Here is a 9,656-nt window from a genome sequence, read left to right on the forward strand (position 1 = left end):
CTCTTCCTCCTTTCCCCTTTTTCTCTTTGGCCGCCCCAACAGAGAGACACGAGAGAGAGATAGAGAGTGAGAGAGAGAGTCTGATTTCCCGCGGAATTGGCCGAAACTTGAGAAAATCGTAGAGGAGCTCAAATCTCGCCCCTTCCTCCACTTGGTTTGGTAATCCCTCTTCACGTTTGCTCTATTTTCTCTTCTCTTGATTTCTAGGGTTTCGGTGAAACCCGACCAAATTGAACCAAACTCGAGAATCAATGTCTTTGTTGCTTCTTGAGCGTTATTTGATTGATTTCATGTCTCAATTCCAACTAAAACCCGAATGGTGAGATTATCCCAAATTGATTAGGGTTTTGAACCAACTTTCGAATGAATTGAATTGTAAATGACCGTGATTACGAGTTTGAGTGAATTGAGACTTCCGTATTGCTATCTATTCGATATAAACCCCAATTGAGAAGAAATGTGACTTAAACCCTAAAAAAAAGGGTGAATTGCAAGGGTAAGATGGTAAAACGTCCGAATTTGTTGAATTGACCGTTTACGAGTATTAGAATGCGATTGGGTATAGGAATTATGAAATATATTGAAATTGACTTGCTATGCCATGTAATTTAGGCCTAGACCCGATTGACCGAGGATTAGCGGATTAGACGAGGTCGTCGAGTTTAGCGATACCGGATCCTACCCAAGTGCCCTACTTGATCAGGTGCGGGGGTTTACGGGATCTGTTTTGGATTCTATTACTTAGAATTAAATAACGGTACATGTATATATATATATATGTGCTTATATATATATACCGATTGAATTGTTAATTGACTTATTGTGCATGACCTCATGTTGGATCTCTATTGTTAGCATTATTTGCAGCATTACATGAAAATAAGTAGTGATATAATTGAATTGATATGATATTGTTGATCTAGCATGTTGGTATTGTTATTCGATTGATTGTTCTATCGTTTTGATAATTGAATGGAACCACAGTACTGAAATGTGAAGAGGGCAGAGGATAAGTTAATTGTGAATGAAATGAGTGAATTGTAGGGACAATGTCTAGCTAGCTACTAGACTTTGTCTCAGGGCCCATATGCGCATACGGTGAATAACCCTAATTGTGGAGGGTATCGGTAACCAAGGAGAAAGGCAGAGCTAGGTTAACTGATACCAAAAAGGTAGCGTATAGCAGGAGCATTGAAACTGTGGATAATTGATTGTTATTGGTCTCTCTTTGGAAGAGTGACAACCCGTTGCATGATCGAGAGATATGCAATCCTAAATTGGAAATTGACGAATTGATATGGATGTTTGACTATAAACCAGACCAGAGAAATGTTAAGCCAAATGAGATGGATAGTCGATATCTATCAATTGTAACCGGACTTAGCAATTGTATCTGTTATACCAAATCATTCTATGAATTCTTCGATTTCATTTGATTGTGATATGAGTTAGATTTCAATTGCTTCTATATATGTTGCATATGCATTTCTTTTATCGAATTGTTGAATTGAAACTCGTTGCGGGTTTATTTAGTTCCGGTAATGGATTTCTTACAAATCCAGTAGCCCTGACTAAATTCCGCACTGAGAAAACGGTTGACAAGTTTTCTCACCCCCTATCCCCTCGGGGAACTTTATTCTTTCGTATGTGTTTGCAGGTAAACGCGAATAGAAGGGATTCGAGTGCTCGACCAGTGAGGTTTAAGCCGCATAGCGATAGGGTATGCCTCACATTGAGTCCATTTTGATGTCGATAGGGTTTTGGTATGGTATTTGTGTATAACCTTGTTATCGGACCGTGTCGAGTGGTTTTGTAAACCTAATTGTATATTAAACGTTTACTGTGATTTAATATGAATTTTCTTTTATGTTTTAAACTGTGTATAAAATGTTAATGGGAATGGTTTATATTGATTTGGAAATATGGGGATCGATCGAGTTGAAATCGGGGAAGAGAAATGATATAAAATGGGAATTGATTTGGGATTGTTTAATCTTTCGATTATATAGTTATTGCACGAATTTATACATATACTATTGAGTATAGTTTGATAATCTATAAATGTATTTGTATAAACATGATTTTAAATCGGATTAAATGATAAGTGGTGATGTTGTAAACCGATATTATGTTAGGTTTACACCGTAATTGCCTTGTGAATGTATAGTCATCTATATATTCACGGCGTAACTGCACGACCCCTAGTTCCGGGGTGTGACAACCGTTAACCGAACCCAATTTTTTTTTTTTTTTTTTTACTTTTTTTTAAAACATAAATTTTTTTTTTTCTATTGAAAATATACATGAAAATTCGTATTTAGATTTATCAAATTTACACCAAAAATTTTTGTAAATCAAATATGAAATTTAAAATTATAGAAAAATACACATACACATACACATACACATATACATATACATATACATATACATAAATAATATACGGTTACCAATTTATTTTATTTTTTTTACTTTTTTTTAAAACAAAAAATTTTAAATTTTTTTTATTTTTCTATTGAAAATATACATGAAAATTCGTATTTAGATTTATCAAATTTACACCAAAAATTTTTGTAAATCAAATATGAAATTTAAAATTATAGAAAAATACACATACACATACACATACACATACACATACACATACACATACACATACACATACACATACACATACACATACACATACACATACACATACACATATACATATACATATACATAAATAATATATGGTTACCAATTTTTTTTTTTTTTTTTACTTTTTTTTAAAACAGAAAATTTTAAATTTTTTTATTTTTCTATTGAAAATATACATGAAAATTCGTATTTAGATTTATCAAATTTACACCAAAATTTTTTGTAAATCAAATATGAAATTTAAAATTATAGAAAAATACACATACACATACACATACACATACACATACACATACACATATACATATACATAAATAATATACGATTACCAATTTTTTTTTTTTTTTTTACTTTTTTTTAAAACAGAAAATTTTAAATTTTTTTATTTTTCTATTGAAAATATACATGATAAATCTAAATACGAATTTTCATGCATATTTTCAATAGAAAAAAAAAATTTTAAATTTTCTGTTTTAAAAAAAAGTAAAAAAAAAAAAAAAAATTGGTAACCGTATATTATTTATGTATATGTATATGTATATGTATATGTATATGTGTATGTGTATGTGTATGTGTATGTGTATTTTTCTATAATTTTAAATTTCATATTTGATTTACAAAAAATTTTGGTGTAAATTTGATAAATCTAAATACGAATTTTCATGTATATTTTCAATAGAAAAAAAAATTAAAAATTTTATGTTTTAAAAAAAAGTAAAAAATAAAATAAAAAAAACAAATTTGGGTTCGGTTAACGGTTCAGCGAACCAACGAATCCGGTTAACCGTTAACCGGACCCATGGTTTGGGTCCGGTTAACGGTTAACCGAACCATTTCAAAGGGTCCGGTTAACCGTTAACCGGAAATTTGGTCCGGTTAACGGTTAACCGGTTTGGGTAGATTTAAAATTTGACAGCCGGTTCGGTTAGTTTTTGAAATTTAATTTAATTTTTGGATATAAATAAAAAAATCGGATATTATAGATTGGACTAAAAAAGTAAAATGAAATTATTTTTATCTCATATATGCTTACAGTTATCTTATATGAGAAAATTTAATAAGGTTTTCAAAATATTGTGTATCCACTGTATAAATTATAATTATAAGATAATATTTAAAAGCACTAGTTAATATTCATTATCAATTTCCTCCTGTATCATAAATTGTTTTTAACAAATTTGAAACTTCATAATCGGAATTTCATATTGTCTAACATACTATTTTATAAGCTGATGAATCAAATTAAAGATATGATAAAAAAATGAATATCTAAGGAATATCTCATAATAATTTTTTATAGTATCTGTGAAATATGTACGTATAATAATGCATAAATTATGATGTCTAATGCAAGGCATGACTTTTCACATGAAACACATGATCTATAAGATTTCATTTTTATGAATTTCATGCATATATTTATAAAACATTGAAATTACTTTTTTCCTTTTCTAAAACAAAAAAGTTTCACATTAATCCTTCTAACTTTTAAAATTATAAATTTCCTCCTCTAATGTTATACATTATATTATTATCCTTCAAAAATACAAAAATTCTCGTATTTATCATTCTGAAAAATTAAAATTACATACTTCTCACCAAATTTGAAATATTATCCTTCTAAAATATAAAAGAACTCCAATTTAATTACTTTTTTTATCATCATTCTAAATAAAATTCTAGGTATGTGTGGAATTGTACATTGATGACAAATTCTAAGCCAACTTAAATAACCTGTCTTATCTGAGTCGGATCTTAATTACATCCGACCCGATAAATTTTAGAAGCTTTTTAACGACTAAAACTTGACCAACCCAACTTGAGATGACTTTAATCGTATACTCTTAAACTTGTCTCAGCCGTCTGATTGGACGGATAATTGTGAAGAACTTAAAATGAGCGACTCTGATGTTTCGTTGCTTTTGGGTAAAAATTCAAGTTGTTTGATCTTTACACAAGTGAACACAAATCTGATTGCTTGGATCCGCCACATTAAATTTGGTAAAAGAAAACAGCTCCTTGCCATGGTCATGTGTCTCCCAATTTTAATTCATCAAATTATTTGGTCTCGAAAACTAATTAATGTCTACAACGGTAATTGTTTTAATATTACTAATTTGATGTATTAATTGCTAACATAATTGATGAGATGTATTACAATTGTTAAATTAACCAATTTACTTTATAAAAAAAACAATTGTTTAATAACACGTTGTCTAATTAATTAGCTCAAAATCTTTTTTAGTGCTCTCTTCAACAAAAAAAATTTAAGATGCGCTGATGTGGACATAGAAAGAAATTTAATTTAATTGCACCAATGCAGCAGATTAATTCCTAAAATTTTCATAACCGTTTTTTAGCAATGAATTTCAATTGCTGGATTAGAGATGCTCTTATTTTCATAGATTAAGAATTTTTAACAACAATGGAGCAAGTTTTATATTGCAATTTGAAAATTGGGGCAATCAATTATAAGCGTATCGTGTGGCATATTATCACAAAATTAAATTTATCAACACTCAATTGATCTTGATTTGTGGGTAATTTCTTTGCTTCAAAGCCCAAAAATAAAAAAAAATCTCCCATATTACGTATTACATATTTATCCTCCTAAAATATAAAAATAATCATATATACTAAATTGTTTTATTATAATACGTCATTTTCATTTGCTTTCAAAAGTATTTAACTTTTTAACATATTTTTGCAAAAATAAAACTTAATATTTTCCGATTTTTTTATTTATATCCAAAAATTAAATTAAATTTCAAAAAATAACCGAACCGGATGTCAAATTTGAAATCTACCCAAACCGGTTAACCGGACCAAATTTCCGGTTAACGGTTAACCGGACCTTTTCAAAATGGTTCGGTTAACCATTAACCGGACCCAAACCATGGGTCCGGTTAACGGTTAACCGGATTCGTTGGTTCGCTGAACCGTTAACCGAACCCAATTTTTTTTTTTTTTTTTTTTTTTTTTTTTTTAAAACAGAAAATTTTAAATGCATATGTATATGTATTTTTTTATTTTATATGTATATGTGTATGTATATTTTTCTATAATTTTAAATTTCAGATTTGATTTACAAATTTTTTTTGTATAAATTTGATAAATCTAAATACGAATTTTATTTTATATGTATATGTAGATTATATAGAATATATAGTGTTTAGGGTTTAGGGTTAGTGTATATAGATTATATAGAATATTAATAAAATAAATATTCCGACAGAATATATATAGTTTCTGCAACATCCAATTATTAAGGTCTAAAATAATAATAATAATAATAATAATAATAAGGTCTAAAATTATTTATATGAAAATATATATAATAAATTTCTGCAACAGAAAATTAATTAGGCCGAAAATTATATATGAATTCATATAAAATCATAGAAAATACCAACATAATACAATTTGTGCAACATATATACACATATAGTTTTTTGTACATGCAATCCCATCTTATCCTATCATATAACATATAGTCAAGATCCAATACAACACATATAACACATAGTTCGGTCCTTCCCCTTTATTAGCCATGCAATCAACTTTTGGCCAAAATTCAGCGAGTTCGGCCCATTTTGCCAAAACGCATGGCTGTCATTGAGGTTGGACCGAATTTTTGTTCATCTTAAGTTGTATTAGATCCAATATAGCAAAAATAGAGATGCGCATGTGAGGCCTCTTGGGAGGTTAAAGGTCTCCAACTTTTGCATCTCCCATAAATTTTAATAATAGAGAATAATTATGAATTGATTCAAGAATAATAATTCTCAAAATTTATACGAACCAAAGAATTAAATAAAATTAATAATTCTCCGATTAAAATTAGTAATTAATCCCAAAAAAAAATTTACTCTCGGATTAATCCAAAATTCGTCCAAAATGAATTTCTCAGTTTAAATTCGTCGTATAAGATCCGTAATCATGAACCATCAAAATGAATTTCTCAGTTTAAATTAGTAACTGTATATTTCAAAAAAAGTAAAAAAAAGTAAAAAAAAAAGTAAAAAAAATTGGTAACTGTATATTATTTATGTATATGTATATGTATATGTGTATGTGTATGTGTATTTTTCTATAATTTTAAATTTCATATTTGATTTACAAAAATTTTTGGTGTAAATTTGATAAATCTAAATACGAATTTTCATGTATATTTTCAATAGAAAAAAAAATTGAAAATTTTCTGTTTTAAAAAAAAAAATAAAATAAAATAAAATAAAATAAAATAAAATGGGTTCGGTTAACGGTTCAGCGAACCAACGAATCCGGTTAACCGTTAACCGAACCCAAACCCTTGGTCCGCTAAACGGTTAACCGAACCCTTGGTCTGCTAAACGGTTAACCGAACCCTTGGTCCGCTAAACCGTTAACCGAACCTAGGGTCCGGTTAACCGTTTAGCGGTTTGGGTACTTTTAAAATTTGAAATGCGGTTCGGTTGATTTTTGAAATTCAATTTAATTTTTGGATAAAAATAAAAAAATCGGTAATATTTTGATAGAAGCATAATAAACTAATTTTATTTTTTATAAATAAAGTAGATTCATAAAAAATGGTGGCTGAGCCGAGGACAACTCTTCAGCATCTGTTACATCTGTATATAAAAAAAAAAAAAAAAAAAAAAAAAAAAAAAAAAAAAAAAAAAAAATTTCGTAAAACGTTACGTAACGTTTTTCACTGTAAAACTTGATTAAAAATGACAATTTTATGAAGGCTGGATTCAATTAAAACGTCATAACGTTTTCAGAAAACGTTATAACGTTTTATACACCAAATTATGCGTTTTATACACTATTTCCTGTGTTTTTCACCAGCTGAATCGTCATAACGATTTACTAAAACGTTGTAACGTTTTATCCGACAGTGTGAGGGTCTATTTAGCAAAATTCTTGTTGTCTCTCCTTCTTTCTCTCCATCCTTTCCCCTTTTCCCTTGTGTGTTCCGTCCAGAAGAAAGAAAAAGAGAGAGAGACCCTCTTCTCCCTCTAAAATCCATCAAAACAAGTGAGAAATTGAAGTGAGGGATTTGAAATCGGTTGAATATCTCTCCCTAGTCCCCATCTAGCTCTCCCGTTAGTAAGTTCTTCCTCTTCTCTTCTCTCAAAATCTGAGTTCATCTCCATTGCTAGGGTTTTTGCTCAAATTCGAAATTGTTGTGTAAATGGTGAATAATCCATCTCCATTGAGCTTCCATGTGATTAATTTGGTAATTTCTTTCTCGATTCCATCCAAACCTTGATTTTCCATCTAGGGTTGGTCCAAATCCGAAAATTTGCAAAGAATTGTGATTTATCTAGTTTGATCCAACAAATAGAGGTGTTAACCGACAAGTTTTTCTCCCTTCCAAAATCTGAAATTATTTTGGGTTAAATCGAATTAGGGTTTGTGGAGTTAGAGAAATGAATAATTAAATGGGTATTTGTGCAATTGTTCCGATGTGTGGAAAATATATATGGGTTATAGGACCCAATGGTAAATTGTATGAGATTATAAGGATTTATCAAGGAAAGTATGATTTAAACTAATATGACTCGAGTAAACATAGTGATAGTCGAACAAATATTAAACCACGTATGTATATGTTAATATAGGCGTAGGCTCGATTGAGCACGATTTCGCGGGACCTCTCGAGACGTCTGAACCTTAAGTGCGCAATACGCTCTTCGTAATCAGGTGCGGGATTCTTGGACTTGTTTGATACTTTATTTTCAGGAATTAAACTGTTTATTCGTTTGTCATGTTGAATGATTAATTGTTGCATATTTTGGAATTCATGCTGCATATTGATTCTTGCATAAATGAGAATGATTGAATTGTTCGGTTAAGGTTAATTGGCATGTTGGTATGGTTATCATTTGATTAGTTCTATTAATTGTTCTTGATGTGAATGAATCTGCCAGGCCGACCTGTTTAGGTGGCTGGATAAGGTGACGGTGACCTATCCGTTGACCTGTGTTTACGAATTTACCAGGCCGACCTGTTTAGGTGGCTGAATAAGGTGACGCTGCTGACTTATGCGTTGACCTGTTAGAATTTGCCAGGCTGACCTGTTTAGGTGGCTGGATCAGGTGACGGTGACCTATCCGTTGATCTGTTTCTGAATTTGCCAGGCCGACCTGTTTAGGTGGCTGGATCAGGTGACGGTGACCTATCCGTTGATCTGTTTCTGAATTTGCCAGGCCGACCTGTTTAGGTGGCTGGATTCAGGTGACGGTGACCTATCCGTTGATCTGTTTACTGAATTTTGCAAGGCTGATAGCCGACTTTGGTTCTATTTGAATGAAATTGCAAAGTTGAGCAGTATGGCTGACTTTGATTCCGCGTGATTGCATTTTTGTCAAGTTGACCTGTATATGTGACTTGTAACTAGACCATAAGAAATTGTTAAGCCAAACAGCTACAGATGGGTGTCAGATAAAGGGGTTCAGCTTGGTTGGCCATCTGTAGGCGCCTGTAACCCTACAGATGTGGGTTTGATAACGGTCCAGCTCGAAAGAACATCTGTAGTTGTTACAAGCCCTAATGAGTCGAGTTAAGCCAACTATGTGTTTATTTTGAAATTCATCTTGGAAATTCCGTGAACCGTGATCCGGTTTTATTGTTTGTTGTCGAGCATATGCATTCCTTTTTATTATGAATATGTATTTGTTTGAATTGCTATTGAATGGGTTTCATTTTTGAATATGGAGTTTGATTGCAAGTCCAATAATCTAACTGTGGCAAATTTCGCACTGAGAATTTATTCTCACCCCCTCCCTTTGGGTCATTTTCAGGTTTATTACAGGGATACAGCAGATGAGGATATTGGTAATGCATATAAAAGATCCACTGCCTTGCGTATATTTATGCCATAATAAATATACGCGGCAGGCTGTCAAACCCAGGATTTGGGGTGTGACAGCATCACATATTTGACTACATTTAAATCGAGCCAAGTATCAAATCAATTCATTCAAATCGGTTGTTATAAGCTTAAATAAAAAATTTAGAATTTGTATATT

Source organism: Carex rostrata, chromosome 28 (genome assembly GCF_964058835.1).
Source record: "Carex rostrata chromosome 28, lpCarRost1.2, whole genome shotgun sequence".
NCBI lineage: Eukaryota > Viridiplantae > Streptophyta > Magnoliopsida > Poales > Cyperaceae > Carex > Carex rostrata.